Below are 24,515 nucleotides of genomic sequence, written 5' to 3'. Positions count from 1 at the left end.
GGCTGCTTTCCTGCTGTATCTTCAAACAGGGGAGAGAGAAAGCTCTCCTGTCTTTTCCTCTTATTATAAAGGCACTCATTTCACCTCAAGGGTTTCACTCTCATGCCCTTCTCTAAACCTAATTACCTCTCAAACACCTCTCTGCAAATACCATCACATTAAGGGTTATGGATTCAACATACAAATTTGAAGGAGACACAAACATTCAGTCCCTAACATATACTATCCTTCTATCAGAAAGATTAAATTACTCTAAAAATTATAAATATAATTGATACTATTATTTTTCCCTTTAAAAAATCTGTCAAAAATCAGTCAATATGCCTTGGGAAATGTTGTCATTAGCTACAGGATTTATTTAACCTCTTTTTATCCTCACTACTCCTCTTTCTGAGATTAGGTCAAGGGATATAGAACTAAATTGGGCTTCTGTATATATTCTTTCCTTTCCATTCACCTGTCCTAATCTCAGATGTCAAATCTCTCTCCGCAAGCCATATACAGTTGTTCAAAAGCCCCAAGGACATCAGAGATGACAGAATATTATTTTCTTAGGTCAGAGATGGAAAGGTGATTGAAATAAAATTCATCATACTACAGTTGGGACACTGATACTTTCAGCAACCAAAGCCTTCTCCCCTGGCAATTTTGGAAAAAGCTACAAACTAGCCAACTATATTGACAATTCAATATTTCTACAAAATCAGGTCATAAGACAGTGAAATATTAATTGAAGGGTTACAAAATTAATCAGAGAGTCTCTGCCTTAACCTCAAAGTAATGCTATCCATAAAAGGAAGAGGTCAAATTAATAACACCAGTGGCAATTCAGGTCTTACACATATTAGATCATATATAGACTAGACATATTTAATCTCTTAAATTATCTTAATTAGCTTTTATAACAAATGAAACATCTATTTATGTTTAATACCAAAACATGGTACATGCACATGGAAGGCTTTAAGATAAATGTAACATTATTATTTGATGAAATTCTAAATAAGGAAGTCATATGATAATGTAGTTAGAAAATCAGGTAGTATCAAGCAATTTATGGGAATTGATTTGGACTTTGAAGGAGGGGTAGGTTCTGTATAACCACAATTTTACTTTATTTTCATGCTTCAGTGACTGGAATTCCATTCACTGACTAGAAAATTCTTAATCATCCCTTAAGCCACGTTAAGATTTCTCTAAATTTCCAGGTAAAGTTAGTTGCTCCCTCATGTTTGCATGATGACACTTCATATGCTCCTCTATCTCTCTTTTTTTAAGTAGGTTCCATGCCCAGTGTGGAGCTCAATGAAGTGTTTGAACTCATGACCCTGAGATCAAGACCTGAGCTGAGATCAAGAATCTGATGCTTCAGCGGTTAAGCGTCTGCCTTCGGCTCAGGGCGTGATCCCGGCGATCCGGGATCGAGCCCCACATCAGGCTCTTCCGCTATGAGCCTGCTTCTTCCTCTCCCACTCCCCCTGCTTGTGTTCCCTCTCTCGCTGGCTGTCTCTATCTCTGTTGAATAAATAAATAAAATCTTAAAAAAAAAAAAAAAAAAGAATCTGATGCTTAACCAACTGAGCCACCCAGGCACCCCTTCTCTCTTGTAGTCTATATTTTGTTTTCTTATATGTTCTCCCCAGTCAGTTGAGCAAGTCTAGTACAGAGATGTAACCTTCTGTTGTTGCTACCCATTTGATGTTTATTTTACCACCTTTTGACACTTCAATTTTCTCGTGGAGAAGTACTCCTTTATCATTTCAGAAAGTCTTGGTGGAATGAACAATAAAGGTAGTCTGTTATCTCCTGGAAGGGGATAACATGTGACCCACTGATCTGTCATTTCCCAAGAATTTGAATATGGAGTAGTGATACAAGGGTGAAAACCATTTGGACCTCTCTGAGGAGAGCATCTACTAATCCTTGCAGAATACTGTGTGTTGTACAATGTCATTTTTGTTTAAAACAGGAAAAAGAATACTTAGTTATAGAGAGCCTTAGTTATCAGATGTAGGTATGTATAAGTAGATACCTAGGAAGAGATCTGGAATATTACAAACCAGCATGTTTTAAGTGGTTATCTAAGGAGAGAATTTGGATTTGGGATAAGGTAAAGGGTATTTTCCCTTATAACTCTCTATACTACTGACCTATTATTTCATTTGAGGGGTTAAAAGTCATGTGTTACTTTTGTAATTTGTTTATTTTATTTCAAAAAATTCATTTTAAAAATTATATTCCCAAAAAAGAAAACATCTGGAAATTTTTTTCCTAATCATTGAGATAATTTGCCAGGGTTTAGTATTTTTCTGTAACATATATAGTCACATACAGACAGAGAATGCCATATAGTTGAACAGCTGTTTTAATTCTCCTGAAAGACAGAGAATTATAACATTAAAGTGATCCAAATGTGAATTGTATACAACCTAAGAGTAAAGTAATAACCTGAGAAGATAATAGAAAGCAAACAGTTTGGGAAGGAAATTGTACAGCACTCCACAGGATTCTGAAGCTTGTTTTTGCACTAAACCATGATCTTGTACATCCAACCATATCAGTATACACAGATCTATCTCATTATTTTTTTTCGTGACACACTGAATGTTATAGAATGGATATCTTACAGTTTATTCAGCCATTCCTCTATCTGAGCATTTATGTTTCCAAAATTTTTACTATTATAAACATTACTGCAGTAGAAATCTCTATCAATACATTTCTGAGCACATGAATCAGTATTTCGGCAGGAAAAAATTAGAGAAATAGAAATGGTATATCAAAGGGTTTCTACATGTGAATCGTTGGTACTATCAAACAGTTCTCAAAGAAAGTTTTGTCAATCTGTATTTCCAACAACAGTGAGTGAGAGTATTGATTTCTCCATACTTTGCCAATATCCGATATTATTGTTTTGTTTTTTTAACTTGATAACCAGCTAGGTAAAAAAAAAAAGTTGATTGATATTCTGTGCAAACTGCTTTTTTACTAAGGAGATTTTCCTTCATTCCATGGTTGTAGTCATCACTAAGAAAAGGCAAATAGTTTTAGATTTCACAGACCCTGCATTTCCCATCCAGAAGCCATGTTTGGACATATTCATATGCTAAGTTCTAGGCCTAAGTAAAGTCTGACTTATGAATATAGTTTTCTAAATGGAAAAGTTCATCATAGGCTGAATAGTGGGTTTGTTAGGCATTATTCCACGATAAGAACATGAATTAGCATTCACTACAGATAGACAGTAGACTTCATCTTACAGCAGAAGTTCTAAAGCAAGCTAATAAGGCCCAAATCATAGCCATCTCTTTCCTCCTTACTGAAACAGTTCTTATTTCTTTGGCTGAATACCTGATGGAGGAGTTGCCTTGCATTTAGGGGCAATATTATACAAAATGCTTATTTTTAAATCCTTGACTCATACTCAGCATGGCGAACTGATTATACCTTAAGAGGCCTGTAGGGAATGAGAGGGTTCTAAAAAACAGTGAATGACATCTATCACGTCATGCTGACTCAAGGAAATAAGCATTTTGAAGTGGATGTCATTTTGCCCTCTCTCACACTTCATACTGAGTGCATATAGTTCCGTGAATCAGCAGTGCTAAAAAAAAGGGAACATAAATGTGGATATTCCATGCCAATATCATTTAAAATACCTCTCAAATTCATAGCAAAATGTCAATTGTTAAATGCATTACTAATTTTATTATGTAACATTAAATTAATAACAAAGTGTTCAAATTAATTTTGGAAACTGCTGATTTTTTTCCTACGTAGCACTGGTAAATGCCTGCCAAGGGGGAAAAAAAGTTCAAGTGACTCAAACAGAAGTAAAAGGCATTATTGAGCTGATTCACATCAGGAAGTACCTGAAAATCAGGTAACTCACCGAACTCACCTGTCAAAACAGGATTGTACTTTTATAGGGTGAGGAAAAGAGAGAGAGAGAGATGTTCTTGCGTTTTGGCTCAGGTAACAGTTTTCATCTCTAACTGCTGTAAGACTTATGGTTGGAACAGTTGGAGATTGTTCCAGTATTCATGCCTCATGCTAAAGAATGTTTATACAATCTCATACTGCTGTCAAGAACTGTTATTTGAAAGTCCTGCATTGGTTCTATTAGGGTTAGGGGCTGAAAGCTGAAAGGATTAAATAAGGACAGGAAGCAATGTTGGGAGACAAGGTAGCTGGAAACCATCCATCATATCTGGTTTAAATCTTTTACATATCAAAATTAACAAGTTAGGAAACAACGAATGTTGGCAAGGATGCGGAGAAAGGGGAACTCCCTTACGTACTGCTGGTGGGAATGCAAACTGGTACAGCCACTCTGGAAAAAAGTATGGAGGTGCCTCTAAAAGTTGAAAATAGAGCTACCCTATGACCCAGCAATAGCACTACTAGGTATTTACCCAAAGGATACAAACAGTGATCCAAAGGGGCATCTGCACCCCAATGTTTATAACAGCAATCTCCACAGTAGCCAAACTATGGAAAGAGCCCAGATGTCCATCGACAGATGAATGGATAAAGAAGTTGTGGTATATATATACAATGGAATATAACTCAGCCATCAAAAATGAGATCTTGCCATTTGCAACGACATGGATGGAACTGGAGGGTATTATGCTAAGCAAAATAAGTCAGTCAGAGAAAGACAATTATGATATGATTTCACTCATATATACAATTTAAGAAACAAAACAGAGGATCATGGGGGAAGGGAGGGAGACAAACCATAAGAGACTCTTAACTCTAAGAAACAAACTGAGGGTTGCGGGAAAGGAGGGGAGTAGGAGGATGGGGTAACTGGGTGATGGGCATTAAGGAGGGCACGTGATGTGATGAGTACTGGGTGTTATATGCAACTGATGAATCACTGAACTCTACCTTTGACACTAATAATACAGTATATATTAATTGAATTTAAATAAAATTTTAAAAATAGGATATAAAAAAATCTTTTACATACCTGGGGTAGCAAACTTCCAGTAAACCCAGGACGCTCTAGTAATGCTGCAACTTTTCATGACTGTACAGTTTTCATTCTCCATGTATCACAGGTGCTGAGGGTTATTTCCTTAGCTTCAGTAAAGATTTCAGCTACAAATGTCATGTTCAGACTTCCTGATATGACTGGCCAGGGATGAGAGAACTGAGAAAAAGAAAAAAGAAAAAGAAAAGCTGCAATGATAAGGGTACATGGGTGCCATAGGCCATGGAAAGGTAAATAATTCAGGAAGTGACATGCGAAGAGAAAATAGGTTCCAGAACTTTAGCATGAGAGGAAACATGGTTATTAGAACTATAGCTCATTGATGGAAGAAGGAACCTGAAGCAAAATCACTCAGAAACTTGCCTCAGCTCTTTAAGTTCCAGGTGACAGAAGTCAGAATTGGTCCCAGAACCTGGAGGGCTCTTACGGTAGATGTGTCAAATGGCCCCAACTGTGAGAAAGGCAGGTGGGGGAAGACATGGGAAAAGAGGAGGAGGATCCCCAACAAGAAATTAGGAAACTGATGACCATTGAGGAAAAGTTATCTTTAGGGAAATATTTGTCCTCAGACAGGCAGCATGGTAACATGGAGTGAATAAAGATTTGGGCCAAATGTTCTCAGTGTGAATCTTGAATCTGCTATATTCTTTAGGCAAGAGATTATTTCTTGATAAATTATAAACAATTAGCAAATAAAGGTTGATTTTATTCATCTTTTTATCTCTAAAATCTAACATAACACCTGGCTAAAGGGCTGTTGCTTGAATCTAAATCAGTGGTTTGAAAATTGAGGGAGCATCAGGATCACCTGGAGAGTTTGTTAAACTACAGAATGCCCAAGTTTCAGTCAAGTTAGTCTGGGGCAAGAATTTGCATTTCTATCAAATTCGCAAGGGACACTAAAGATACTGCTCCAGGAATCACACTTTGAGAACCAGTGAGCATTGTTTTCAATCAGGTGTCAACAAATCACAGCCAGTTGGCCAATCCACCCCTAGCCTCTTTTTATACAGCTCATGATTTAAGATTTTTTTTTTACATTTTTAAAGGATTGCTAAAAACACACAAAGAAGGGGCACCTGGGTGGCTCGGTTAGTGAAGCGTCCGCCTTCAGTTCAGGTCATGATCTCAGGGTCCTGGGATCAAGTCCCACTTTGGGCTCCCTGCTCAGCGGGGAGCTTGCTTCTGCCTCTCCCTCTGCAGCTCCCTCTGCTGCTCCCCCTGTTGTGCTCTCTCACTCTTGCTCTCTCTCTCTCTCAAATAAATAAATAAATAAACTCTTGTAAAACACACACACACACACACACACACACACACACACACACACAAAGAATTATGTGACAGACTTATATGTGTCCCACAAAGTGTAAAATATTTACTATCTGGCCATTTACAGAAAACATTTACCAACCCCTGATTTAAACAATACAATTATTGCACAAACAACTGGGAAAAGGTTTAAACTGCAGAATAAAAATCAGATATTTATGTTCTGTGTTACCTAAATCACACTATTATTTCCAATATGCTATCTCTGCCCAATTCTTGTTTGGCTGCTTATATGCATTTTAGGAGCTGTAAGAATGATTTCAATTATTCTGTGAAAGCATTTCACTGAATTAAAATGTAGATATTTTTAGAAGCATTATTCTGTAATAGTTTGAGGAAAATAGGCAAGGCATTGGTACTTTTGATATTTAAGCTTCTCTATTTTAACTGCACTCTAAATCCTTCAGTTTTTGGAATGTTCTGATAGGCTATTTCCAGATGTCAGATTTCTACCTGGAACATGCAAGCTTCAAATACATTTCGAAGGCTTATGGGAGCTCATTCCAAACTTTTTACAACTGTGTATTTTGGCCTTTATATTGCTGAGGCTGCATATTGGTATGCCACAGTGTACGCTACACACTGGATAGCTAGTGTGTGCAAGCATACCCTGAATGCCTCTGTTAATCACTATCTTGAAAATGTAGAGATCCTTTCCTTCCTCTATATTCCCATCAAGCAAAATGTGCAGAAGAACGTGTTGTTCAGTATTCAAGGTCAGGGGCCTTGGGGTGGCCAACCTAGAGTGTCTCCCTTATAACAAAGAGTGTCTAGGTGACAGGCCTTGATCTCTTTAGAAATGCCAGCCATGGAAGGAGGAGAAGGGCCACTGATAGTTGCTAGGTTAAGTTGCTATGCTCTAGAAGCTTGCTGCACAGAGATCTCAGTTGTGGATGCTTTGTCCAGTCTCCTGCTCCTGGACTCCCTGTACATAAGTTCCCCCAATAAACCTATGTCTCAATGGCTGTCTTTGGGTCTTTTCTTTGGTCTCACTAAACCACCACCCACCCTAAGCTTAGAGTCTGCTGGGATGCAGTTGCACACACAGTAAGTCATCAACCCAGATCTCTGTTATTCTTTATCTAGTTTGGAGCTGCATCCAGGATCAAGAAAGGAACCATAACATAACTAATCTCTTAAAAGTGTATGCACATCCAAAGACTCCTGCCCATCCACATAGTCTTAGTTCAACTGTAAAGTGATCATTAGTAGCACCAATTATGAGTGTTGAGATTTCAGATACCCAGGTAATGATTAATGATCAGAGGGACTTTCCCAGTGCTTTAATATAAGATCTCAGGACTCCTAGTGGACAGGACGGAGGCTCTAAATTAAACATATATTAATTGAAATAAACAAAGAATGTGGTATATCTTTTCCAACTGAGCTTTTCTATTGAAATTTAAACTTGCTTCATGGGGAGAGTCTCTCCTTGAATTTCAAAGAATGTGTGTCCATCTTCATCACAGCCTACCTCATTATAGCCCATAGAATTGAGGAAATTTCAGTTTGAGACCATGGCTATGATTGTTAGTGAGCTGGTATGCAGAAATGAATGTGGCCTCTCATAAGTCACTGCCACTTCTATGATAGTGGGCTGGGATAGCATGAAGTCTGACAGAATATGTTTGAAACACCATCACCCCCCAGCAGGAGGATCTTTAGAAGGGATCCTAAAGAGAAGAGAATATGCATGCATTCTTACTCAATTCTGCTGATGGGATTAGTTTACTAATAGGTAGAAAGGGAGAATAGCTAGAAAGGGAGAGGGTATGAATTTTCGTGTTTAAGGCCCTATATTAGATTTTAAACCTTAAAGCCAAAAACAAAGCAAAATAGGAAATTCTTTCCTGAGAGGGAGTAGTATACCACAGCAGATGTTGGCAGGTCCTGAGTTATAAAAGATCCCTAACTGCCCCTTGCCTGGACGTGCTGCTCAGGATATATACTATTTCATTTGGACAGAATATTTTGCCTGCTATGGGAATGATGATGTGTCCAAACTTGAGAATATTTGTAGCAGTGTAAATTCTATTCTGGGAGAAAAAGCTTTTTGATCTTGCTCAGGGTACACACAAAAAATGCTGTAGCAATGGTAGGCATCTGAGGTCAAGAAACTATAGAACCTGATGGAATACCTAAAGGCACTTGGGTTCTTAAAGCATACAAGAGACTTTGACTGAATCTTTGTGAGCTTTAGAAGAGGGTTTTCTTCTTGCTGAGAACCAGAGTGCATACTAGACAAGCTTCTTAAATACACATCAGAGTGCTGGAGAAAAAGTCATCCGCATTTACACAGATGCTAGAGATTCTGTAACAGAGGAGACTGGCCCAGGAAATTTAGACTCAGACACCATTTAGCACAGATTTTGGCAGAAGAAGCCCTGACAGCCACTTTGCAGACTTTTAGGAAGCCAGGTGGTAGCATGCTTATGTACTCTCACTAACCACAAGTTGCCAAGTAAAAGGGAACTTGATTCTTCACCAAATGGATACACCCTTGATTTTGCCATCAATATGATAGCCTTGGGCACTGGCAGAAAAATTGTTATTAATGGCACTGCTGGGCCATTAAGAGTTTAGAAAAATTAAAACATCTTTTTTTGCCTTGCTTTTAGAAAGCCACAGACATTTCATAGTAGACTGTGCTGATTAAGAGAACTCCAGGTAGTGATGCAGAAGACAAGGCTAACTTGGGGAACTTCAGGGTATCTGGGAAGGACACACTAGTTCCACATTGGTATAGCTTCAGCCAGCTCCTATATAGTCCTTTGAGTCAGACAACTGAGACTAAGTAGTAAGGGAGAAAGAGGCAAGAACAGTTAGTTACCAGATGATAGATGTTGGGTGACTGGATGAATGACTGATTCATAAATCAACCATCCTCCTGCTCTGTACCTTAATGTTAGATAAAATGAGCAGGAGATGATATTAACACTTTGTTCCCAGAATCTAGGGGACATATAGGTAAGGTATACTGTAGAAAAATTTAAAAACATGAAGGACAAGCATTAATCTGAAAAGTCACCAGAGAAAAGAGATAGGTTAGGGGTGCCTGGGTGGCTCAGTCGGTTAAGCCTCTGACTCTTGATGTCAGCTCAGGTCATGATCTCAGGGTTGTGAGATTGAGCCCCACGTCAGGCTCCATGCTCAGCAGGGAGTCTGCTTCTCTCCCTCTCTCTTTCCCTCTCCCTCTGCCCCTTCCTCTGCTCACACACTATTTCTCTCTCTCTAAAATAAATAAATAAATCTAAAAAAAAAAGAAAAAAGAAAAGACACAGATTAACTAAAACAAAATGACCATTATTATGCTGAGTTGTATCAGCAAAACTAGATGCCAAAAAAAATACACAAAGGAAAATAGAGAAGATCAATAAAAAATTTAAAAATGAACAAAACAGATCAAGAAAAATAAAGAAGGGGAGAATGCAAAACTGAATGAGACAGGGGACAAATTTATATAATTACAAAAATTTTAAAATAATAAGGGAATAGTAATAGTATTTTGACAAAATTTTTGAGAATTATGAATTATTGAAACATATTTAAATAAATAAATAAATAAATAAATAAATAAATAAATCTACAATCACTAATAAAACTGAACTGATAGTCAATTTCTACCTCCACCCCAATAAAAAAGATATGAATGCCAAGTTTTACAGGCAAATTTCGTCAAATATTCAAGCAACTGATAGTCTTTCTATAATACAAATTACTTCCAGGAATAAAAAAGAGAGGAAGCTATTCAACACATTTAATGAAACTATTATGACCTTTGTACCAAATAAGAATAGTATAAAAATAAATGTAAGGGAGCTAATTCTGCCACCCCAAAATGTGCCTCTTTGGCATATTGATTATTCTAAGCTGGTTATTTTTAAGAAACTGTGGACACAATAGAAGCTTTGAAAATGAAGTAGAAGTTAGTTACCTTTTTTTTAAAAAAAAAAGATTTATTTATTTATTTATTTATTTATTTATTTATTTATTTATTTGAGAGCAAGAGCAGGGCAAGAGCAGAGGGAGAGAGAATCTCAAGCAGACTCTGTGCCGAATGTGAAGTGCTACGTGGGGCTCAATCCAAAGACCCTGAGATTATGACCTGAGCTGAAATCAAGAGTCAGTGGACGCTTAACCAACTGAGCCACCCAGGCACCCCTAATTACCCTTTTATAAAAGACGTTTACATGTATGAGGAAAATCTCCATTTGTAAGGGTATCTCCCTCAGTACTAAGAAGAGGGGAATGACTCTGTAAACCTGTAGAAACTGTTATTAGTGGAGAAGGAATGGACTTAAATCTGCATAACCACCCTACCTTTGTTTACTGTGCTTTTCCTGGTAACCTTCCATAACTGACTCCCCATGCCCCCATCATCTTTGTCCTTGACTGGAGATGGTATTTAAAGTGATGGTTTCAGCCATTTTGGGGACTTACCATTTTCCTGGGTCTCTCAAATGTATATAGGTGGTATACATGTAATTAAACTTTTGTTTAATTTCCTCCTATTAATCTGTCTCATGTCAATTTTATTCTTAGACTAGCTAGAAGAACCTTGAAGGGAAGAGGACATATTTTTACTTCATCAACATAAGCATATAGCATAAAAGAAAAATCCTAAATATATTATCAAAGTTAATCCAGCTATGTGTGCACATGCATGCACACATGTACATTAACATAATGATCAAGGAATATAAGGATGCATCAATATCAGAAAATCTATGCAATTCTTTACATTGATAGCTATAGAAGTAAATAATATCAACAGATGGCAAAAAACAATACAGTAAGAGTTAATCATTCATGACTGAAATTATTAACAAACTAGGACTAGATTAATACTTTCTTAATCTGATAAATGATATCCATAAAAAAGCCTAAGACAAAACACATTTAATTGTAAAACATTAGAATCATGTCTATTATATTCAGGAACAAAACAAATATTCCTGCTATCACTCCTACTATTTAATATTGTGCTGTAAGTTCTAAACAAAACACTATAAGAAAAAGAAGATAAATTAAAATCAAAATGACACCTGACTCTAGGGAACAAACTGAGGGTTGCTGGAGGGGAGGTGGGTGGGGGATAGGCTAACTGGGTGATGGGCATTAAGGAGGGCACATGACATGATGAGCACTGGGTGTTATACACAACTAATGAATCACTGAACACTACACCAAAAACTAATGATGTACTACTATATGCTGGCTAATTGAATTAAAATTGAAATAAATAAAATAATAAAATCAAAAGAACAAAGAGAAAGACAAAATTGTCATTTTTGTTGATAGGATTTCCTCAAAAGGAAACCAGAAGTCACAGGCAAATGAAACTGAAACTGCTTAAAAGCACAAAGTTGACAAAAATTAAAACAGCTGCACTGGGGTGCCTGGGTGGCTCAGTCCTTAAGTGGCTGCCTTTGGCTCAGGTCATGATTCCAGGGTCCTGGGATCAAGCTCCGCATCGGGCTCTCTGCTCTGCTGGGAGCCTGCTTCTTCCTCTCCCACTCCCCCTGATTGTGTTCCCTCTCTCGCTGTCTCTCTCTCTGTCAAATAAATAAATAAAATCTTAAAAAAATAAACAGCTGCACTAATGCTTCAGTGAATTTCTATTTTATTTTTTATTAGAGATTTATTTATTTATTTTAAAGAGAAAAGGGGGGACAGAGGAAGAGGGAGAGAGAGTCTGAAGCAGACTCTGTGCTGAGCCTGGAGCCAGACACCGGGCTTGATCTAACGACCCTGAGATCATAGCCTGAGCTCAAACCAGGAGTCCGCCTGATGCTTAACTGACTGGGCCACCAAGGCGCCCTGTCAATCTCTATTTTAAAGTAACCTTTTTCCTCTCTTCTGTAAATTCTCCTCCTTTCTTAGCCTTTTGTTTTAGGAAACTAGTACCACACTGAAAACATGATGAACGAGGCCGGCCACACCTACACAATTCCTGGAGAAAAAAGCTAGATCTTGTATTTCTCTATAAAACCTCCAAGCCCCTTCCCTCCACAAGGGCTGTTACAGCCTTCTTTGTCTACCAAAGCAGTAAAGCTATTGTTTCTCTTTATCCCAAACTCTGGTTATATTTTAGCTCCAAAGCACAGAGGTTGGTTTTCCAAAACAAAACTTACAAGAAAGTCCAGCAAGGTTACCAAACACAAGTCAACATAGAAAACCAACAATGTTTCTATACCCCAGCAATAAGCAATTAAAAAATGCAATGGAAAGAAACATTTAGTGTTATAATAGTTTAAAGTGTAAGTTCCTTGGGGGTAAAGCTAAAAACATGACCTGGGCGGCTCAGCCAGTTAAGCGTCTGCCTTTGGCTCAGGTCATGATCCCAGGATCTTGGGATGGAGCCCCACATGGGGCTCCCTGCTCAGCGGAGCATCTGCTTCTCCCTCTGAGCACCCCCTACAACTCACGCTTTCTCTCTCTCAAATAAATACAATCTTTAAAAAAAAAATACAATACCTTTAAAGAGAAAAGTATGTAACATTTTCAAAGAACATAACATAAGGATTTAACAAATTCCTGCTGGTGATTGTGGCAGGTTAAGGAAAAGGGAAATTGGACTGTAGAAAGATGCAAAGAGGAGATCAGTTCTACCTACAACATTTTTATTTCATTTAAAAATATTAATCAAATGTTAACATTTATTAACAAAGTAGGATTTCGATTGGGAAGCTAATTCTATGTAAGGTTGAACTGAGGTAATCAGCAATAAAGGAATCAAGACATCTTGTAGAGATGGAGAGAAGGAGAGAGAGAAAGGGAAAGAGAGTGTATCTCAGCTGGGATGGAACGTGCTAAGGTGACTGAGGGAAGAGTAATAGAAGGTAACATGGACATTAAGTAAAATTCACATTGTGCTTGAAAACCGCAGAATGATGAAACTGAGTGATAGGGAAGATGATCATGAAGTCATGGATGAATCTTTTACCTAATAGCCTACCGGGGGTAAAACATAATTTCTGAAATAGTAGGTGACAAAAGTCATCCTTTAGGAAAATCTCTCTGATGGGAGTTAGGAGTTGGTATGACTCAGGTAAGCCCTTTCCTACCTGCTTCAGAAACAAAGGTAGAACACAATAGAAGCTTTCATTCCTGAATTCCTTCATTTCCTTGATGCCCTTTTATAGGAAAGGATATAAGACAGACCTTTCTACATCCTGTCTGTCAATTTTCTATCCTAAGAATCACAGAGTTTAGCATTTTGGAAACATTTTTCATGGACATTATTCACTGTATCCGATATTTCATCTATAGGGTAGCATTTTCAATAAATGCACATTTCTTTCTGCCTAAAAAAATGTGATGATGAATAATTTTGTTATAAGCTGTGATGAATTCCTTTCTATCATATCTCTTTTGCAAAAAGAAACAAAAGAAGCAAATGATTCTGTATCCTCAGTCTAGGTTTCTACTGAATACTTCCAACAATTCTGGTTGTTATTTTTCTAATGAAGTGCAAAAACAGTGAAAAAAATGACTGTTTAAAATGTGATTCAAAGGGACTGAAATTCCACATAGTATTATTTCCTATTATTACCCTGGAGGTACTTGAAAAATAATCAAATATTAATTAACAAATTATCTATAGCTCTATGAAGAGGAGAAAAATAGCATTTTTTTTCACCTGAAATTAAGGATAATTAACACAGCTTTTCAACAAGCACTGGATTAAGATTTAGGGCACTTGGGGGTGTGGATCCCTCTCCAACAAGATTTGCTGCTGGTCCAAAATGGGGAAATATAATTCCTGCTCCTCATTTTAACTGTGAAGCTAGGAAGGTAATTAGCTACTGCTGGATTCATTATAAACTTTCAAATACTGTTCAAAAGCCATTTTTCAGTTTATGATCTTGAGAAAGTTTACACATTAAAACTAAAGAATTTAATACAGAGGGAATACCAAGATGATAAGAGAAAAAGTCCTTGGGTTTCATTCATTGCACCCTGTAGGTACCTGTGATCACTTGAAAAGGATTCAAGCATCTCACCAACAGCAGTATATTTATGTAACTTATCAGTATAAAATATACTTTACTGCATGCCCTTTCAATGCAGTGACAACATACAATTGTAGAGAATAACATCCATTTTAAGAACTGATGAAAGCTATTATGTTATAGGTTAAATGGGATGATAATGGCAGGAAATGATAATATCTCTTTGCACCAATAGGAGAATGAGGAAAAGCTTTCCATTTATTCCTCATATAAGACTTCTCACTAAATGAGCATTCCAAGTTAAATAAATACCATTCATTGAGTTGTTAGAAGAAAATAATAGAAATTCTTTTTATACTTATTTTTGATCTTATATCTTTTAATTCCTATATTTTATTTGTTTTAGGATTCACATAAACATTAATATAGTGGTATATGTTTACAAGTTATACAAAAGAAAGAGAGAAAAAGCAAGCAAGCAAGCGTTTCATGTTGTAGAGGATGAAAAATAATTTTCTCTCTACCCTTCTAGGTTCTTTGCTGAGACCTCCTGTAATAAAAGAACAAAGAAGATGCAGAGAATAAGAACTCCTAATAAATGAATGAATCAATGAATAAAAAAGATTAACAAGAGAAAAACAAACATTAGTTTAATAACACGTATACCTCCTGTATCAAAGGGAGAGACCTAGGAAAACGCGAACTTCTTGAAATGGGCCAAGCCACCACCTTCAATACCATCTCCAGCTAAAGACAAATGAAAGATATCGAGGCTGTGGAACAGGTTATAGGAGGTAACTGAAAAAGGCACAATTAACAAGGATAAGGTTGTTATGCAGATTTAGGTCCTTGCCTTCTCTGGTGATAACAGTTTTTAGAGATTTTCTAGAGATTAGAGTCATCCTACCCCCCCTTCCTGGTACAAGAAGGGAGACACCCTTACAAATGGAGGTTTTCCTCATAAATGCACATGTCTCTTATGCAAAGGTAACTTCTAGTAGGTTTTCAGAGCTGTTCCCATTTCTTCTGTTTCCTTAAAAATAGCCAGCTCAAGATAATCTTTATGCCAAGAGGCATACTTTGGGGTGGCAAATTCTGCTCCCGTTCAATCTTTTTACCAAATCTTGTCTCAGTTAGTCTTGTAATTGGCCCCTTTGCCTCTAGTCCTATCCAGATCCATCCTATCCTTTCTCTACATTGCCATGAGAGACATCTTTTTGAAGTGTGCATCTGAAATTGTTACTCCCTGCTTAAAACTTATTCAAAGGCTTCTTGTTTCCTAAAGAAAAAAATCCATAAGGAATGTCATGATCTGGTCAGTGCCTACTTCTTCAGATTTATTTTTCATCAGAGCCCATTGATACACTTCACTCAAACTGTACTGAACTACTTTGATCCATGTTAAATTTGTTCAGATCACACTTCACCTATAACAGTATTTTAAATTGGAAGTTTGAACTGAGTTGCCACAGTACAATAGACATGGAATTTCAAAGCGAGGTGCCAGAATAAAAAGCTGACTTTCATAATGTAAAATCTTTAGAACCAGTTAGAGATTAATTTTAGGTCAGATATCCTGGAAATAGACTGTGAGATGGGTGGTTATACGCACAAGGTTCATGGGGAGTAGTCTAGGGAGATGTCCTCGTAGGACAGTAAGGAAGCAAGGTTGAACAGAGAGACTCTTATCTCCACTTTTTTGCAAATGAGGCCTTAGAGAATACTCCAGAAATCTCTAGAGCTTAGAATGCCAGCTTTTTAAAGTTGTACCAAATTGAAGAAATGGGGTTGGACCTTTGAAACCTCACATCAGCCAATCATTGTTCATAGATCACCTGGTTGAAAGGTAGATGTAATCTTAGATGAGAAGGCAATGCCCTTTGAGGGTCCCAATTGTGAGCAACTGGCAGAAGATATTTCCAGCATCGGCACTGAAGAGGGGATCTGAGTGGATCAACACACTACCTACTAGAAAGTTTGAAAGCCCAAAAAGAGATATTAAAAGTGCAAGTGAAGAGATATAAGGGAAAGACTTGTGAATAATTTTTGCAGTTAAAAGAGATTGCTGCTGTGCTCAGGAGAAAAATGTTGAAGGGCCACTATTCCCTTTACTTCAAGCCTAGAAAAAGAAGATTCAAGGAGACCAATCTAAAAACCTAAAGTAGGAGAGGGGTTAAGATGGTGGAGGAGTAGGGGACCCCTTTTTCACCTGGTCCCCTGAGTCGAGCTGGATAGGTACCAGACCATCCTGAACATCTACAGAATCAGCCTGAGACGCAGGAAGATACATCTGGATCTCTACAAATGAACATCTCCAGCACTGAGTATTGAGGTACGAAGCGGGGAGCCCTGAAACTGCGCACAGATATCGGAAGATAAATGGAAGGGGGAGGGAGCCGCTGCGTTCGGGCGCCGGGAAGCGGTAGCCACCTGCACGGGCGAGAGGGCAGACTCCCGGATCGGCACCCGTGAGAGAGCCGACTGAGACCGGAGCCGGGGAACGCCTGCGACTAGACTGAAACGGAGCTCCGGTGTGCTCACTGGATCCAGACTGAGACCGGGAGCTCCGGAGCACGCGGGGGCGGCTGGCAGCTGGCGGTGTTAGAAACACAAAGGACAGAGACACGCCGGCCTTGGAAGTGAGGGCTGGGATGCCGGCTGTAGGGCGCACATCCACGGACACTGCAGGGTTGAGCAGCACCAACAGAAACAGAGTTAAAGTTGCCAGAACATCAGTGGAGAACGGTCCGCGATCCCTCTATTCTGAGACAGAGGCTGAGATTCGGCCACTGCTGCTCTGACTCTCAGAAGAGGCAAAGCAAACTGCCAGGGAAAGCTGCCAGAGAATAAAAGCCTGGAAACACCGGCTCACAGTGTGCCCATCCCCATCCCCCCTCGCAGGGGACACGATGACTCTACCCAAACAGGGTTGCCTGAGTATTGGCGTGGCAGGCCCCTCCCCCAGAAGGCAGGCTGAAAAATCAAGGAGCACACATCCCTAAGATCCCTATAAAACAAGGGTGCATGGCCTGGGTCCTGGTCAATAATTTGGGCTCTGGACAACCCCGCAACCTCTCCTCATCAGAATGACGAGAAGGAGAAGTCCCCCCCCAGCAAAGAAAAGACAATGAGTCTGTGGCCTCTGCCACAGAACTAATGGATATGGATGTAACCAAATTATCAGAAATGGAATTCAGAGTAACAATGGTCAAGATGATGTGTAGACTTGAAAAAAGTATTAACAAAAATGTTAATGAGAATATAGAATCTCTAAGGGCGGAAATGAGAGTGAATCTGGCAGAAATTAAAAATTCTATGAGCCAAATGCAGTCAAAACTAGAGGCTCTGATGGCCAGGGTGAATGAGACAGAGGAACGTATTAGCAAATTGGAGGATGGGTTAGTAGAAGAGAAAGCTAAAATAGAAGCTGGACTTAAAAAAATCCACACTCAGGAATGTAGGTTACGGGAGATTACTGACTCAATGAAACGATCCCATGTCAGAATCATCGGCATCCCCGAGGGGGTGGAGAAAAACAGAGGTTTGGAAGAGATATTTGAACAAATTGTAGCTGAAAACTTCCCATATCTAGTGAGGGAAACAAACATTTGTGTCCAAGAGGCAGAGAGGACCCCTCCCAAGCTCAACCACGACAAACCTACGCCACGTCACGTCATAGTGCATTTCGCAAATATTAGATCCAAGGATACAGTATTGAAAGCGGCCAGGGCAAAGAAATTTCTCATGTACCAAGGCAAAGGTATCAGAATAACGTCAGACCTGTCTACACAGACCTGGAATGAGAGAAAGGGTTGGGGGGGGCATTTTTAAAGTTCTTTCAGAGAAAAACATGCAGCCAAGGATCCTTTATCCAGCAAGGCTGTCATTCAGAATTGATGGAGAAATAAAGACCTTCCAGAATCGCCAGTCATTAACCAATTTCGTAACCACGAAACCAGCCCTACAGGAGATATTAAGGTGGGTTCTATAAAGGTAAAAATGCCCCAAGAGTGATAAAGAACAGAAAGTCACAACCGATACAAACAAAGACTTTACTGGCAACATGGCATCATTAAAATTCTATCTCTCAGTTCTTACTGTCAATCTAAATGGTTTAAACACTCCCATAAATGCCACAGGGTTGCAGATTGGATAAAAAGACATGACCCATCCATTTGCTGTCTACAAGAGACTCATTTTGAACCCAAAGATACATTCAGACTGAAAGGGATGGAGTACCATCTTTCACGCAAATGGACCTCAAAAGAAAGCTGGGGTAGTAATTCTCATATCAGATAGATTGGATTTTAAACTAAAGACTATAGTTAGAGACACAGAAGGGCACTATATTATTCTTTTTTTTTTTTTAAAGATTTTATTTATTTATTCGACAGAGATAGAGACAGCCAGTGAGAGAGGGAACACAAGCAGGGGGAGTGGGAGAGGAAGAAGCAGGTTCCTAGCAGAGGAGCCTGATGTGGGGCTCGATCCCATAACGCCGGGATCACGCCCTGAGCTGAGGGCAGGCGCTTAACCGCTGTGCCACCCAGGCGCCCCTATTCCTAAAGGATGTATCCAACAAGTGGATATGACAATTATAAATATATATGCCCCCAACAGGGGAGCAGCAAGATACACAAGCCAACTCTTAACCAGAATAAAGAGACATATAGATAAAAATACATTAATAATAGGGGACCTCAACACCCCACTATCAGAAATAGAACACCCTTGCAAAAATTAAGCAAAGAATCAAAGGCTTTGAATGCCATACTCAACGAGTTGGACCTCTTAGATATATATAGAACACTACACCCCAGAACCAAAGAATACTCATTCTATTCTAATGCCCATGGAACATTCTCAAGAATAGACCATGTTCTGGGACACAAAACAGGTCTCAACCAATACCAAAAGACTGAAATTATTCCCTGCATATTCTCAGACCACAACGCTCTGAAATTGGAACTCAACCATAAGGAAAAATTTGGAAGAAACTCAAACACTTGGAGACTAAGAACCATCCTGGTCAGGAATGATTCGATAAACCAGGAAATCAAAAATCAAATTAAACAATTTATGGAGACCAAACAGAATAAAAACACAACTGTCCAAAACCTATGGGATACTGCAAAGGCAGTCCTAAGGGGGAAATACATAGCCATCCAAGCCTTACTCAAAAGAATAGAAAAATCTAAAATGCAGTTTTTATATTCTCACCTCAAGAAGCTGGAACAGCAACAGGGGGACAGGCCTAATCCACGCACGAGGAAGCAGTTGACCAAGATTAGAGCAGAAATCAACGAATTAGAAACCAGGAGTACAGGAGAGCAGATCAACAGAGCTAGAAACTGGTTCTATGAGAGAATTAATAACATTGACAGACCTCTGGCAAGACTTATCCAAAAGAATAGAGAAAGGACCCAAATTAATAAAATTATGAATGAAAAAGGAGAGGTCACAACCAACAACAATGAAATTGGAAGGATTATTAGAAACTTTTATCAACATCTATATGCCAATAAATTAAGCAATCTGGAAGAGATGGAGGCCTTCCTGGAAACCCATAAACTACCAAGACTGAAACAGGAAGAAATTGATTTCTTAAACAGGCCAATTAATTATGAAGAGATTGAGTCAGTGATAAAGAACCTTCCACAAAACAAAACTCCATGCCCAGACGGTTTTCCTGGGGAATTCTACCAAACATTCAAAGAAGAAATAATACCTATTCTCCTAAAGCTATTTCAAAAAATAGAAACAGAAGGAAAGCTACCAAACTCATTCTATGAGGCCAATATTACCTTGATCCCCAAACCAGGCAAAGACCCCAACAAAAAGAGGAATTACAGACCGATTTCCCTAATGCTTATGGACGCCAAAATCCTCAACAAGATCCTGGCAAATAGAATCCAACTGTACATTAAAAGGATTATCCATCATGACCAAGTGGGATTCATCCCTGGGATGCAGGGGTGGTACAACATTCGCAAATCTATCAGTGTCTTAGATTTTATTCAGAAACAAAAATTCAGAAATCATATGATTCTCTCAATAGATGCAGAAAAAGCATTTGACAAAATACAGCATCCTTTTCTGATTAAAACCCTTCAGAGTGTAGGAATAGAGGGTTCATTTCTCAAGCTCATAAAAGCCATCTATGAAAAGCCTACAGCAAATATTATTCTCAATGGGGAAAAGCTGGAAGCCTTTCCCTTAAGATCAGGAACACGACAAGGATGCCCACTCTCGCCACTATTATTCAACATAGTACTAGAAGTCCTGGCAACAGCAATCAGACAACAAAAAGGGATAAAAGGTATCCACATTGGCAAAGAAGAAGTCAAAATGTCTCTCTTCGCAGATGACATGATACTCTATATGGAAAACCCAAAAGAATCCACTCCCAAACTATTAGAAGTTATAGAGCAATTCAGTAATGTGGCGGGATACAAAATCAATGCTCAGAAATCAGTTGCATTTCTATACACGAATATTGAGACTGAAGAAAGAGAAATTAGGGAATCCATCCCATTTACAATAGCACCAAAAACCATACGTTACCTTGGAATTAACTTAACCAGAGACGTAAAGGACTTATATTCTAGAAACTATAAATCACTCTTGAAAGACATTGAGGAAGACACAAAAAGATGGAAAAATATTCCATGCTCAGAGCAATCTACACTTTCAATGCTATCCCGATCAAAATACCAATGACATTTTTCAAGGAACTGGAACAAATAGTCCTTAAATTTGTATGGAACCGGAAAAGGCCCCGAATCGCCAAGGAACTGTTGAAAAGGAAAAACAAAGCAGGGGGCATCACAATGCCGGATTTCGAGCTGTACTACAAAGCTGTGATCACAAAGACAACATGGTACTGGCACAAAAAACACACATAGTCCAATGGAACAGAATAAAGAACCCAGAAATGGACCCTCGGCTCTTTGGGCAACTAATCTTTGATAAAGCAGGAAAAAGCATCCAGTGGAAAAAAGACAGTCTCTTCAATAAATGGTGCTGGGAAAATTGGACAGCTACATGCAAAAGCATGAAACTTGACCACTCTCTCACACCATACACAAAGATAAACTCCAAACGGATGAAAGACCTCGATGTGAGACAGGAATTCGTCAGAATCCTGGAGGACAACATAGGCAACAACCTCTCTGACATCAGCCAAAGCAACCTTTTTCATGACACATCCCCAAAGGCAAGGGAAACAAAAGATAAAATGAACATGTGGGACTTCATCAAAATAAAAAGCTTCTGCACTGCCAAGGAAACAATCAAAAAAACTAAGAGGCAGCACACGGAATGGGAGAATGTATTTGCAAAAAAAATTGACAAGGCAAGAAACATCAATTGCTGGAGAAAGGGGATCCCTCCTACCTTGTTGGTGGGAATACAGGTTGGTGCAGCCACTCTGGAAAACAGTGTGGAGGTCCCTTAAAAAGTTAAAAATTGAGCTACCCTATGACCCAGCCATTGCACTACTGTGTATTTACCCCAAAGATACAGATGTAGTGAAGAGAAGGGCCATATGCACCCCAATGTTCATAGCAGCTTTGTCCACAATAGCTAAATCGTGGAAGGAACCGAGATGCCCTTCAACAGATGGCTGGATTAAGAAGCTGTGGTCCATATATACAATGGAATAATACTCAGCTATCAGAAAGAATGAGTTCTCAACATTTGCTGCAACATGGACGGCACTGGAGGAGACAATGCTAAGTGAAATAAGTCAAGCAGAGAAATCATATGGTTTCTCTCATCTATGGAACATAAGAACTAGGAGGATTGGTAGGGGAAGAAAGGGATAAAGAAAGGGGGGGTAATCAGAAGCGGGAGTGAAGCATGGGAGACTATGGACTCTGAGAAACAAACTGAGGGCTTCAGAGGGGAGGGGCGTGGGGGAATGGGATAGACTGGTGATGGGTAGTAAGGAGGGCACGTATTGCATGGTGCACTGGGTGTTATATGCAACTAATGAATCATCGAACCTTGCATCAGAAACCAGGGATGTACTGTATGGTGACTAACATAATGTAATAAAAAAACATTAAAAAAAAACTCTAAAAAAACCTAAAGTAGCTCTCTTTGAGAACCATAGCGATTAATAGTGTGGCCTTTAAAAGTTATGTAATTTCTTTGACCTTCTGTTTCTTCAACTGTAAAATGCTTATAAAAATATTTACTTTATTGGTAGTAGTGAAGACTAAATAAGAGAACTGTTCAAATTAATTTAGCACAGAACCTGATGGAGTGATTTATTGATTCATATTAGTTCCCTTCAGATTATCACCTGATCTTTGCTAAAATCACACATTCTTAATGAGGCCTTAAATGACCATTCCTTAAGAAATCTTAACTCACTACTCTTCATGCCAACATTTCTTTATATAGCACTTGTTTACTCTTCTCCATAGTACCTCTCATCTAACGTATGATATAAATCTACTTATTTTTTGTTTGTTTGACTACTGCCACTAGAATGTCAGCTCAGTGAGAGCAGAAACTTGATCTTGTTTTCTGCTGAATTCTCAGTGCCTAAAACTGGGCCTAGCATATAAGAGGTGTTCAGAAAATACTTGTTGAATGATTGTATCTGGAATACAATTTAGGGAAACATAATTAATTTGCACTATAACCAAGTCTATTTTCTATTATACCACATTAATATTTAAAGAGCATTCAACCCAGGAATTAGGAGTATAATTGACATACATTGAAAGGCTTAGAAAATTATGGTTGACAGGACTTTAGTATTATGAATTAACTTTACATTTCAGATTTGGCAGGTACAGTAGCCCTATAGGACTAACAGCAAAGCTGATAAAGAGTTAAGAAATTTTACTGTTGGGGCGCCTGGGTGGCACAGCGGTTAAGCGTCAGCCTTCGGCTCAGGGCGTGATCCCAGCGTTATGGGATCGAGCCCCACGTCAGGCTCCTCTGCTGTGAGCCTGCTTCTTCCTCTCCCACTCCCCCTGCTTGTGTTCCCTCTCTCGCTGGCTGTCTCTATCTCTGTCAAATAAATAAATAAAATCTTAAAAAAAAAGAAATTTTACTGTTTGTATTGGCAGATAGTTGACTTAACAGAGAAAGCACTTGTTACTGAATAAAGCAGACTAAAGAGACAACACAAAGAAGTTTAAAATCCACACTGTTCTAGACTTGCTTTGATTTTTGACAAGATATGAACATTATTAAAAACCAAATATGACAAAGTATCTTATATTAGAATCAGATAGTATATATATGGCAACTATTTGTGTTCTAGGCACTTTCGTATACATGTTAACCCAATTAATTCTCACAACAACCCTGTGATGAAGTTATTATAATCTCCTCTTTATAGACGATAACACCTGAGGTTTAGGGAGGTGAAGTAACACAATAAAGCCACCCAACCAGGAAGTGTCATTCATGATATAAATCTGGCTCTTCAACACAGAGGCCATTGTTTCTCTACCACATTGTCATTTCATCATTAATATTTCCTCCTGAGGATGTTAAAAACACCACAGAATTATGAATTAGAATCACTTCAGAATTAGAATCAGTTATATATTCTACATAGCCCAGTAACAAATCCTGAGCACATGTCCAGATCCTGAATGGAGTATCTTAACAAATTCTGCTGAAAATAAAAATACCAATTAAGATAGCCAGTGGTATTAAGTACACTCCCCTTTTATGAATGAATGTTTAGGGTGCCTGAAGTAAAGGAATTCATCTTAAGTAAATACTATTAATGAAATTTAAGATTTCCAAAGGGCCATTGAGAGTTCTCTACCACATGGGAATCTGCTTGCAAGCCCAGAAATAGAGGAAATATGTCCTTCCTTTTCTGATTCAGGTAGTAAAGTTGAGAATAATTCCAGACTCAACTAGCTGTTTATCACCGTTCCAATCCAACATATGCAAGGTCTATGCAAAATTCTAAATGGAACTGAAATTTTACAAAGTTTTCAAAAAAAATATTGTTTCAAGTATTAATTTAAAATGGTCATTGAAGGGTGCCTGGGTGGCTCAGTCAGTTAAGCGTCTTCTTTCAGCTCAAGTCATGATCTCAGGGTCCTGGAATTGAGCCCTGCATCAGGTTTCCTGCTCAGCGGAGAGTCTGCCTCTGCCTCTCCCCCAGCTCATGCTCTCTCTCTATCTCTCAAATAAATAAATAAAATCTTTACAAAATGGTCATTGAGATCGCGACTATAATGCCATTCACC

General features: G+C 38.6%; 1 long non-coding RNA gene across 3 annotated transcripts in view; it reads right to left on the bottom strand.

The window, feature by feature from the left end:
• The window catches only part of LOC123002287 (uncharacterized), a 1,175,027-nt gene that overhangs the window by 938,778 nt on the left and 211,734 nt on the right, over positions 1–24,515 (bottom strand). For all 3 annotated transcript variants that reach the window (XR_006412047.2, XR_008960257.1, XR_008960258.1), the window contains exon 2: positions 4,976–5,158. This is a non-coding gene — a long non-coding RNA (uncharacterized LOC123002287). The remainder of the gene's footprint in view (positions 1–4,975; positions 5,159–24,515) is intronic.

The sequence above is a fragment of the Ursus arctos genome, chromosome X, assembly GCF_023065955.2.
Source record: "Ursus arctos isolate Adak ecotype North America chromosome X, UrsArc2.0, whole genome shotgun sequence".
Taxonomy (NCBI): Eukaryota; Metazoa; Chordata; class Mammalia; order Carnivora; family Ursidae; genus Ursus; species Ursus arctos.
The sequence above is the reverse complement of the archived record's forward strand: the minus strand, read 5'-3'. Positions and strand labels throughout refer to the sequence as shown.